At 52.9% G+C, this 11,478-nt stretch overlaps 1 long non-coding RNA gene across 1 annotated transcript; it reads right to left on the bottom strand.

Annotated features, from left to right (window-relative positions):
- Window positions 1-1,830: 1,830 nt before the first annotated feature.
- LOC127491630 (uncharacterized) lies at window positions 1,831-11,275 on the bottom strand. The gene is made up of 3 exons (XR_007920449.2): window positions 11,111-11,275; window positions 10,850-10,959; window positions 1,831-2,494 (listed from the first exon to the last, which is right to left on the bottom strand). It is a non-coding gene; the product is annotated as an uncharacterized lncRNA (long non-coding RNA).
- Window positions 11,276-11,478: the final 203 nt, after the last annotated feature.

Here is an 11,478-nt window from a genome sequence, read left to right as displayed (position 1 = left end):
AAAATAATGATAATGTGTTAGGGTAGGCCTCCTGGAAAGTGTTCTCAGACCCTAAAATTTAAAACAAATAAGTGGGACCAGCTCTGTGGCATAGTGGGTAAAGCTACCACCTGCAGTGCTGGCATCCCTTATGGGCGCCGGTTCAAGTCTCGGCTGCTCCACTTCCAATCCAGCTCTCTGCTATGGCCTGGGATAGCAGTAGAAGATGGCCCAAGTCTTTGGGCCCCTGCACCCACATGGGAGACCTGGAAGAAGCTCCTGGCTCCTGGCTTCAGATCAGCCCAGCTCTGGCTGTTGCGGCCAACTGGGGAGTGAAACAACAGATGGAAGACTCTCTCTGCCTCTCCCTCTCTCTGTGTGTAACTCTGACTTTCAAATAAATAAATAAATCTAAAAAAAATAAATAAATAAGCACAAGTGAAGACAGGGAAGTAGAGCCAGGGCCCCAGAAGCCCAGCCTGCCTCACAAAGGCAGGCGGGGCCCTAGGAGAGCTGCCCTCATCTATATGCTAATTAGTCCGTGCAAGAATTACGGGGTTAATTAAGCGTCACCACCCTCCCTCCGTTTTATCTGGCCAGGACACTGAGGCGAGAGGAAGAAATCACAACCTCTGATCAAATTAGCTGTCCACCAGCGCTCCAGGCCTCTGCTCTCCACCGGGCGGGCTACGGAAAGCCAGCTCTGAGTTAATCATGTTTATTTCACAAGGCACCGGGGACTTGCAAAGTGATTAGGAATCAAAGGCAGGAGCCACCAGCCCCTAACCCTTCTGCTATCAACTTCCTTGGGGCAAAGGAGCTGCTTTATCGCTGCTGGACAGGGACCACAGAGGCCGCCCTAGGGCCCCAAGGGCAGTTAGCAGTGGGGCAGGAGGCTGCTGGAGGTGGAGGGTGGGCAATGCCAGTGCGGGGTCTCTCCTGCTTTCCTGCACCTGCACCAACCCTTACTACTCTGCAAGGGGCCATGGCCTCTTTTATGTTTCTGCCCTTCCGGGTGGCCCCAAGTAGGTGATTTCAATTCTCTGAGCCTCAGGTTTCTGTTTGTCCAGTGGGGAGATGGCACCCACCCTGCAGAGTGAGGCTGGGGCACCGTGTGCAGAGCGTGAGCAGCCCTGGGAAGCTGGCTTTTGTCCCCTTTGTCCCCCAGCTTCAATCCCTGTGACTGTGCACAGAACCGTGAGGCTCAGAGCCACACCCCACCCCTCCTCACCCCTGAAGTATTCCAGAGAACTCAGGGCATGCCTGGCAGTCACCTGAACCTCCACAGCAGGCGTGCACTTGGCGTGGGGCCCACACCCCTGCTTCCCTAAGGGACAGTGCCTGGCACCCAGGAGGCAGCAGCAAGCACATGCTAAATGCACGCCCTGAAAAGGTGCAAGGCAGGGCCGGCGCTGTGGCACAGCAGGTTAACCTACACCTGCTGTGATGACATCCCTTACGGGCATCAGTTCAAGCCCCAGCTTCTGATCCAGCTCCCTGCTAATGTGCCAACAAGTGCTTGCGCCCTGCACCCCCATGGGAGACCAGGAGAAGGCACCTGGCTCCTGGCTTCGGATCGGTGCAGCTCCAGCCGTGGCAGCCATATGAGGGGTAACCCAATAGAAGGAAGACCTTTCTCTTTGCCTCTCTCTCTCACTGTCTAACTCTGTCAAATAAATAAATAAATAGAAAAAGAGGAGGCTTAGAGGTCATTACCCCAGACTCACTAAATACAATCATCACCACCACCCCGCATATACACAGTGACACATTTCAAGACCCCCAAAGGATGCCTGAAGCCACACATCATACTGAGAAGGTCTTATACACACTTACTATGAGGAGGTTTAATTTATAAATAGGTACAGCACAGGATTAGCAACACTACCTTCAGTGGATCCTAGCAACCTCAGCATACAATATTTTTTCCTTCCTTAAAATGAGGACTTTCACTTCAGACACTTCCACTCTGCAGCTTCCCTTTGGCATAGCTGAAGCTGTGACTTCCCAGCATCACTGCTGTTCACCGCGGGGACGCTACACTAAGTCATGTGACGGTGGCATGTGCACAAGCCCTGGGATACCACGACAGTCCGTCAGATAGCAGCACAGCCACTAAGTGACTAACAGGCCACTGGTGGATACGCTGGACCCCCAGGGGTGAGCCATGTCCCAGGCAGGATGGAGCAGGATGGCCGGAGACTTCACTGTGCCACTCGGATGGTGCATGGCTCAGAACTCACGAACGGGGGGCACACACTTGGCACAGCTGTGATGTCACCAGTTGGAATTCCTGCACCACATATGACAGCGCCTGCTTCAAGTCACAGCTCCTCCACTCCCAATCCAGCCTCCTGCTGAGAGACCACAGGCCAGTCGCTGAGTGCCTGCCCAACTTGAGCTCCAGTCTCCTGGTTTCAACCCGGTCCAGCCCTGCCTGTCGCAGGCACTTGAGAAATGAGCCAGCAGATGGAAGATCTCTTTCCGTCTGTCTCTTTGTCTCTCTGCTTTTCAGCTGAAATGAAAAATAAAAAAAGAAGCAGTTTCTGGGTGGGGAGACAGCTTCTGATTTATTTATTTCTCAAATTTTCCAGAGTGGATCACTCGCACACATCAGCACCTCTCTCTCGCAATACTACTACAACAAATTAACATCTGCAGATTTTTACTATCTGGGTTTGACACTGAGCCCTGGCTCCTGCCCCCCGGTAATGCACATCCTGGGAGGCAGCAGTGATGGACCAAGATTGGGCCCCTGCGCCTCACGGGGCAAACCCAGATTGCCATCATGGCTCCGGCTTTGGCCCCGCCCAATTCTGGTCATGGCAAACATTTGGGCAGTGACCCAGTGAATGAGGGCTCTCTCCTCTCTCTCTCTCTGCTTTTCAAATAAATAGTTTTGGAAATTAAATAAGATACATATCAACCCAGAAGGACCAAGAGAATGAGACAGGGGACAGCAGCAGACACAACAGGCAACCCACTTTGGAACCCAGAAAATGGGAGGAGAAACACGGATTCTGAGAGCCTGGGGCAGCTGTACTCAGCAGGGTGAGAGGCAGCGCCAAGAGGAAATGATTGCTGACCCCAAAACACCCATCGGTACCCAGGATAGAGGAGCCCAGCTCAGATCTGAGGGGCAGAAGGAAGCGGAAGAGGCCACACAAGGTATTATCCCAGCTGGGACAATTTGGGAGGGGCACCGTTAATAGCTGCCCCTCAGTATCCAAGGAAGAATGGTTTCCAGGAACCCCAGGTGCTTAAGGCCCTTATATGATGACACACAACCTGTGCACACCCTCCATACTCTTTAAATCATCTCTAGATTACTTATAATACCTACGATAGTGTCAGTGTAAATAGTTAATATACCATATGTTTATATATATTTATTATGTATTATATTATATATATTATATATTATATATTACATATACCATATGTAATATACCATATGTAAATAGTTAATATACCATATTGTTTAGAGAGGAATGACAAGAAAAAAATATGTGCATGCTCAGTCCAGATGTAAATGTCTTCCTAGCATTTTTATTCCATAGGCAGTTAAATCCATGGATGCAGAACCTTAGATTGGAGGAATAACTCTAACTAAACCACGACAGCAGACACAGCGTGGGATTGCCTGAGACAGGGGAGCACCCTAGGGTCGGCCAAAAGTCTGTGATAATGACAGTAGAGGCTCAGAGACCCTAACTCCAGACTGGGATCTCCTTGCACATAGGAGAGTGGGAACAGGTGCAGTGTACGCGCGGGAAGGAGGTAGAAGTCTGTCCTCAAAAGAACAGAGCCAGGGCCAGCTCTGTGGTACAGCAGGTTAACGCCCTGGCCTGAAGTGCCAGCATCCCATATGGGCGCTGGTTCTAGTCCCGGCTGCTCTACTTCCGATCCAGCTCTCTGCTGTGGCCTAGGGAAGCAGTAGAAGATAGCCCCAGTCCTTAGGCCCCTGAACTTGCGTGGGAGACCCAGAGGAAGCTTTTGGCTCCTGGCTTTGGATTGGTGCAGCTCTCACCGTTGCGGCCAACTGGGGAGTGAACCAGTAGATAAAAGACCTCTCTCTCTCTCTCTGCCTCCCCTTCTCTCTCTGTGTAACTCTGACTTTCAAATAAATAAATAAATCTTAAAAAAAAAAAAAAAAAAAAAAAAAAAAAACAGAGCCACAACCCTCAGTCCTCACCTGACCCATGCCCCGGGAGGCAATGTATGGGGCTGTTGTGCAAAAAACAGATCTCGGGCCTGGAGTCTGGGGTCCCCCAGTGAGAAAGCCCCATCACCACACATGCACTGTACAACAGGGCCCTGCCTCCACCCAAGGACACCCTACTCACTGCCAGCACTTCCTTCTTAACTATGAACAGGCAGGGGCGGCGCTGTGGCACAGAGGGTTAAAGCCCTGGCCTGAAGTACTGGCATCCCATATGGCCACCAGTTCGAGACCTGGCTGCTCCACTTCTGATCCAGCTCTCTGCTATGGCCCGGGAAAGCAGTACACCCACGTGGGAGACCTGGAAGAAGCTCCTGGCTCCTGACTTTGGATCTGCTCAGCTCCGGCCATCTGGGGAGTGAACCAGCAGATGGAAGACCTCTCTCTTAACTTTCAAATAAAAAGTCTCTCCATGTTTCAAATAAATAAAATAAATCTTTTTTTTTTAAAGCTATGAACAGGCAGTCTCGGCCAGCAAACATTTGAGGAGATCCTCCAACCCAGGAAAAGGAAACAGAAGCCAAGACAATCAGGGGTAATATATATAAAATCTATCTAAATTATCAGAGAGGTACTGCACACAGAGAGCAGGGGTGGGGCTCTGTGGAAAGGAACAGATGCATGGTTTGCTCTCAGAAATTAAAATTACCATGCTGAAATGTGTATGGGGAAAAAAAGAAAGTGGAATAAAAATAGGCAAAGAGCAGAACAAGAGACGGAAACGAGGAAAGCCAAGGTGAAGGGGTGAATCAGAAGACTTGGCTATCTAACTAATAGGCAATCCAGGCAGAGAATGAAGGAGATGCGGGCGGGAGGAGAGATTAGAGAAATGCTATTAACCATTTTCTAGGTCAAGCCTTTCTGATTAAAAGGGGGGCCCAGGAGTGGCCTGTGCTATGAGGGACAGACATCCTGCACCGAGGTGTACCTCATTCCAAGACTTCAGAATGGCTGGGAGAAACAGTAGCTTCCAGGGGTGGGAGAGAGAAAGACGCAGGGAAAGCAAGGGGGATGGTCTTCCACTTATCAATCATGAAAGTAGAAGCTGGGGGGTGTGCAAGACCTTCAATTCTATAGAAAAAAAAAGTCTTTGTTGAATCAAGAATTCTGTACCTGGGGCCAGCATTGTAGCATAGCAGGTTAAGCCACCATCCGCAATACCAGCATTCCACGTGGGTGCCAGTTCAAGTCCTGGCTGCCCCACTTCCAATCCTTCTCCCAGCTAATGCTCCTGGGAAAGCAGCAGAGGATGGTCCAAGTCCTTGGGCCCCTGCACCCACATGGGAGACCCAGATGAAGCTCCTGGCTCCTGGCTTCAGAGCAGCTTAGCCTTGGCTGTTGCAGACATCTGGGGAGTGAACCAGTAGATGGAAGATCTCTATCTCTCTCTGCAACTCTGCCTTTCAAATAAATAAATAAATCTTAAAAAGCAAGAATCCTGTACCCAGTGGTCGAATGTTAGTGTGCTGGCTCTCAGCCTCCAGTCAGGTGGGACAATGAGAACTCCGCTTCCCAACCATGGGCGCAGCTGGGGTCCCCCGTGTCCACTGGCTCTGGTGGAGGCAGCTTTCAGGAAGCTTCTAGAAGTCAATCCTCATCTAGAAGAGGCTCATTTTCCTTTAACAGGCCCCGAGGCCTTCGGCTGCTTCCACTGCACCGACAATGCTGGGGGCAGGGCTTCTTTCCAGAAGACTGAGGCTGGATGGGAGCCTGGAGGGTCCAACCTCCGGCGTCCAGAAATTCCAAGGACGCTGCTGGGGCAGGAACAACTCCAGACTCAGGCTCAGGAACACCGGAGGACCTCAGTTCTGTGTTGTTCTGAAAATAAGCCCCTGCCTTTTTTTTTTTTTTTTTAAGATTTATTTATTTGAGAGGTAGAGTTACAGACAGAGGGAGAGATAGAGAGGTCTTCCATCTGCTAGTTCACTCCCCAAATGGCTGCAACGCAGATCCAAAGCCAGGAGCCAGGAGCTTCTTTCAGGTCTCCCACGTGAGTGCAGGGGCCCAAGGACTTGGGACCATCCTCTACTGCTTTCTCACAGGCTACAGCAGAGCTGGATTGGAAGAGGAGAAGCCGGGACTCGAACCATTGCGCATATGGGATGCCGGCACCCAACGCAGAGGCTTAGCCTGCTGTGCCACAGCGCCGGCCTCACAATTGCTTCTTTAAAGTCCTTCCAAAAGTTGTCCTGCATTGAAGGCTGCACTCTGCTGACCCAGGGCCTCCCGGGCAGCCTTTTCCAGCCCTAGCCTGCCAGCAGAGGTTGAGGACCAAGCACCCAGAGTGAAGGCTTCTGGCAAGCCCAGCCTTGCCTGCAGGGCACATGGAGACAGCCACTGCTGGAGCCACGGGGCATGAGCAGGTGCTCCCTGACTCCCCATCTAAGAGGATAAGATCCCCAACTGAGATGGCTGAATCCGTTACCCTACCACGCATCCCGGACAAGCAGCACAGAGCACAGCTCTGCATCAGCGACCAGCAGCTGCCGCTGCCCGCCATGACCAGAGCGGATCCAACTACATCTCGCCAGCACAGGGAAAGACTCAAATTCCGAAGAGAAAGTACAATGTCCACTGAATTCCCATAGCTTTTGTGCCATTGCCAAGTCTGAAATTCTTCATCTACAGCCACTCAGCGTTCTTGCAGGTGTATATGTCACCTCCGCTCTGGGGCTCCCCCACCAGGCTGCGACCGGGACTTCACCGGAGGCGGAGCCAGGCGTCTGGCCAGGCTTCCTCCCCTCTCTATCCTGGGGTCCCCGCTCCCCAGTGTCGCTCCCCGTCTTCGTGGAGGAACGACACAGGACCCTGCGCTGTTCTTCTGTCTGCTCGGCCCTTCCCGGGTTTGCTGCTGGTTCTTCCCGGGTTGGCTACTGTCCCTTCCACCTCCGTGGAAGGGCGGTTCCCCCTGCCACATTCCCCACTTCCGCGGGGGAGCGGCACACCGCCGGCTGGCTCTCTCGGGGGCTACACAGATGTTCCTCTTAGATGTTCCCCATAGATGTTCCTGGTGCATGCCGTCTCTCTCCTCCTTTATAGTCCTCCTCCGCCAATCCCAACTCGGCTGCCCACACGCCGAGTACGCTGCTCTCCTCCAATCAGGAGTAGGTCCTACAGTTTATTGGTTGAACTGGAGGCAGCTGCGTAGAAGCTGTTTTCTCCTCTCCCAGCGCCATATTGTGGGAGAGCAGATGCATAGAATAAGTCTTAATTCCAGTAACTTAGTCTAGTCCAAGTTGCTCCCAGTTGCTCCCCACACCCAGGAGTATTTTCTTACTGAATCTCTTTCCCAGGATCTATTCTGGGGAACATATTCAGGTGTGCAAGGATCCTCCGATTCCCACCCCCACCCATGCACCTGCTCTTAGGAATCCACTGGGGGTTGTGAATCAGAACAGGAAGTCGGAGTCGTTGGGGAATCCCAAGGCTGCAGCGACTGGGGCCGCAGGCAGGAGGTGGGGGAAGGGTTTATCCAGGAAGCACAGGGGTGCTGCAGAAGAGGAGACTCATAGAAGGGCCATTTGACTCTTTGGAAAGTAATATTGATTCACATATAAATGATCTGGTGAGGCATTTAGGAAAAAAAAAACAGATGGATGCATAGAAATCCAAATAACGGAGAAATGTGCACATAAGTCCAGGAAACATTATCATCATCTATTTCGCTGCGCAATAAGCCTGATTTACTGTCCTTCGGACATACCGACTACTTATGCTGTTAGAGGAGTACACTGAGTAGGGAGAGGCAGAGGGGGAAGGGCCTAGGCAGGGGAGCATGCAGCCGGCCAGGGCTCCCGCTTCCACTGCAGGCGATGGGCAGTGTTTAAACCTGAGTCATCAAAGGAACAGCCAACTCAGCACAGTGTTTAAATATGAGCTGTGAGCATTGCAAACGGAAATCCACTGGACTTCAGTGTGTCCCTTTAAACCTCATTGCTTGGCTTGCAAAGGGCTGACGCAGAGCTTCTGTGGGACACACATCCACACACACCCCGACGAGGCAAAAGAAAGGTGGGAGGGAAAAAAATGGAGACACAAAGGAAGCAGAGAGAGAGACAGGTGGTGGGGAGACGTGGCCTGAGCACATGAGGAAGCCCTTATTCACCCAGGGCCACAAGGGGCACACGGGGCCCAGCCCCACAACCAAGGAGGACTCAATGGCCACACAAACATGCAAGATCTTCCAGAGTTCATGGAAAATGCATTTGATGAAGAAACCATGCACGGAGTTCAGAAATATTTTTTTCGTGTCAAAATAAATTTACCTGTTAATACAATTATCCAGGAACTTTCTGAAGTGCCCTCAGATAAAGTGATCTAAAATCTCTCCAATCCTAAGCTCCACCCACCATCAGCCTTTGCTGCCCACAGCTGCACACAATGGAGCCAGCCGTGGGAGTCGAGCATTGCTTTCCTCACTTGTCAAATGGAGGGTGTCTTGCCCAGGTCACACATGGCCCACAGCTCAGGCTGGGTTCCAGTGGCTGGCGTGTGGCCTTGGGTGGGGGCCAAAAGTCTCAGAACGTCCACTTCCTCAAGGGCTAGGTTACAAAAGTGCCCAATGATGCAGTAGGTTAAGCCACCGCCTGGGACATCGCATCCCATATTGGAGCGCTGGTTCAAGTCCCAGCCACTCTGCACTTTCAGTCCAGGTTCCTGCTAACGCAGCCTGGATGATGGCCCAAGTACTTGGGTCCCTGCCACCCACATAGGAGACCAGGATGGAGTTCCAGGCTGTTGCAGACATTTGAGGAGTGAACCAGCAGATAGAAGGTCTCTCTGTGTCTTTCTTTCACCCCGCCTTTCAAATAGATGAAAATTATTGAATAAAAAGCTCCCACTGTCCTTTGCAGTAACTCCCACCGATCTGGGCTGGCTGGCTTTCATGGATAGCATGAGGCAGATGCGACCTTGTACCAACACTGAGCCAGACCCAGGAGACCTTGCATTCTTGCTGCTCTTAGAACCTGCCATTGCCGTGGGAACAAACTCTGGTCAGCCTATTCGAGAGAGACATGGCCCAGTCCCCCCATCAAACCCCGCCAACCGCTGGCACGCTTCCCTGCTTGGGAACCAAGCCACAGGCCCCCAACAGACGGCCCACTGACCACAGGCATTCGAGCAGGCCCAGTTGAGTAATCTATCTCATCCAGACCAGAAGACCTGCCCAGAAGTACTGCAGGCTAACTGGATGGGGGTGGCTTTTCCAAATCCCTGAGTTTCGGGAACCTTTTGCTTCTGTGAGAAATGGCGCTGTTTAGAACTATCGCCGGCCTTCCCCTCCACCTCCAACACCTGAGTGCAGAAGACTTTTAGCAACTGATTTTCTTACCGAGAGCCTTGTTGGAGGAGGCCAAGGCGGCCAAAGGTCAACCCGCAGCGACCCCCTAAAGCAGCCCCGGACTCGGAGCCGCATGGCTGCATGGAGAAGCAACAAGCAATTCCGCATTGCAAGCAGCTCTGGCCAGCAAAGATTTAACCACCCTAATTGGCTTATTGATTTTGCAATCACATTTTAAGATGCACAATCTGCCACCACCTCCCTTAGCCATTAACAGCAGCCTCCCAGGGAAGTTTTATCTCCCCCACCTGTGGCCCAGACCCTGCGCCAGGAGGCGCCAGGCAGCCCTCCCTGACCTGATCATGCAGTTAGATTGGTGAGCACTAGCCTAACCCACCAGCCCCCACTCCCCGCCCCAGACAGTGGCGGTGGATTCAACAACAGTACAGGGGCCCTGGGGCTCGGGACGCTGCCTCTGCAAATCACCCTTCACTCCACCACTGTGCTAAGCTCATCTGCTTCACCCTGATTCCCGCAGGAACTCCATGGGGGAGCACTGGGTTTGGAGTCGGAGCACACAGGCTGCACCTGTGCTTTCTAAGTCTGATGGAGACACAGACACTGGAGAATGGTGGTCACACACCGTCTGTCAAAGCCCCAGAACCCTGCCAAGAAAGGAGGCTCAAACACTCCCCTCCGTGCAAGGTCCACCAGAGACTGCCTAGGCATCCTGGCTCTGTATCCCAGGCACCTGAGCTCAGCACAGCGAGCCTGTGATCCCCACCGCCCAGGAGGCCCCGCCCAGAATTGGATGCCTCTAGTGCTCACCGACTCCACGCAAACCTCCCCTTTATGGCTGAGCAAACAGCCGTTTGCAGAGGGGCCTTAGCTTGTCCCCCTGAGTGGCAGGGGCAGCACCCATGCAAATGCCAGACTGCCCGTGCGGTGCTCCCCCTAGCGGCAGGGCAGCCTCTGCTGCAGTTCTCAAGGCTCCCAGACAGTACTGGATCCCCGTGTAGGAGAGGAAGGGGGTGTCCCAGGCTTTGCCCACTTGGGGTAGCAGAATGTGGAGGGCAGATATCCAGGTGTGCATCCACCTGGCTTCATAACCCAAGACTAGATGCTACTAACCAAGAGGCCCACTGGAATGGCATGGCGACACGCTAGCAAATGAGACATACAAAGTGTTGTCATATGTTAGAGCGACACCGTGAGGGGAGACAGCTTCTGGACCCCCATAGCCAGTCTGCCTGCCTCTTGCCTCAGCGCCTCTGACCCTGTCCAGGCCCCTCTCGGCTCTCAGCCTGTGCTCAATCTATTCCATCTCAGAGGGTCTGGTCACGACCGCGCAAGCACCCAGCACTCACGTGCGAAATGGATTTCCTGAAGCCATGCTTCTTCGCTTCCTACACCGTGCTCTGCACCCCACAGGAACCACAGCTCCTCTGAGGTCCGAGGTGGGAAAAATCGGACTGGCCTGTGGAATCCCAGCACAAGGCCTTAGTTCCCGGTCGTCCAACAGCATCATGGGAGAAGGAGAGGTGGTCCCTCTGCCCAGCTCAGGGGGATTCACGCCTGTTCATACCACCTGTCCCATCCCACCACCACCAAAACCCACACCCCATTACCAACAAGGAAGCACTGAGCGAGGTGACCCAGAGAGCCTCATCCTGGAGTGCGTCTCTGCCTTCTCCCTTCTTCTGAGTGATTGACACCTGCAGGCCGGAGCACCAGGAGATCCCACGGGAGCCCAAGCACCAGTGTTGCTCAGATCCTTCTGCGGTCTCCCAGTACATAGCGTCTGCAGAGAAGAGAAAATGCCAGAATTCCATGACTCCTATGTAGCAAATAGGGCAAGGGGGAGGGGCGCTGGTCTGCACTCTCAAAAGTTCCAGGACAACAGAAGGCAGGCTGCCTCCAAACGCCCTCCTGTGTAGACCCCCAGAGAAGCCCCCCGACCCGTGCAGACCATGGCCCCTGCTCTGGAGCATTTACA

Source organism: Oryctolagus cuniculus, chromosome 3 (assembly GCF_964237555.1).
Source record: "Oryctolagus cuniculus chromosome 3, mOryCun1.1, whole genome shotgun sequence".
Taxonomy (NCBI): Eukaryota; Metazoa; Chordata; class Mammalia; order Lagomorpha; family Leporidae; genus Oryctolagus; species Oryctolagus cuniculus.
Note: the sequence above shows the minus strand (reverse complement) of the source record. Positions and strands in the feature narration are given on the sequence as shown.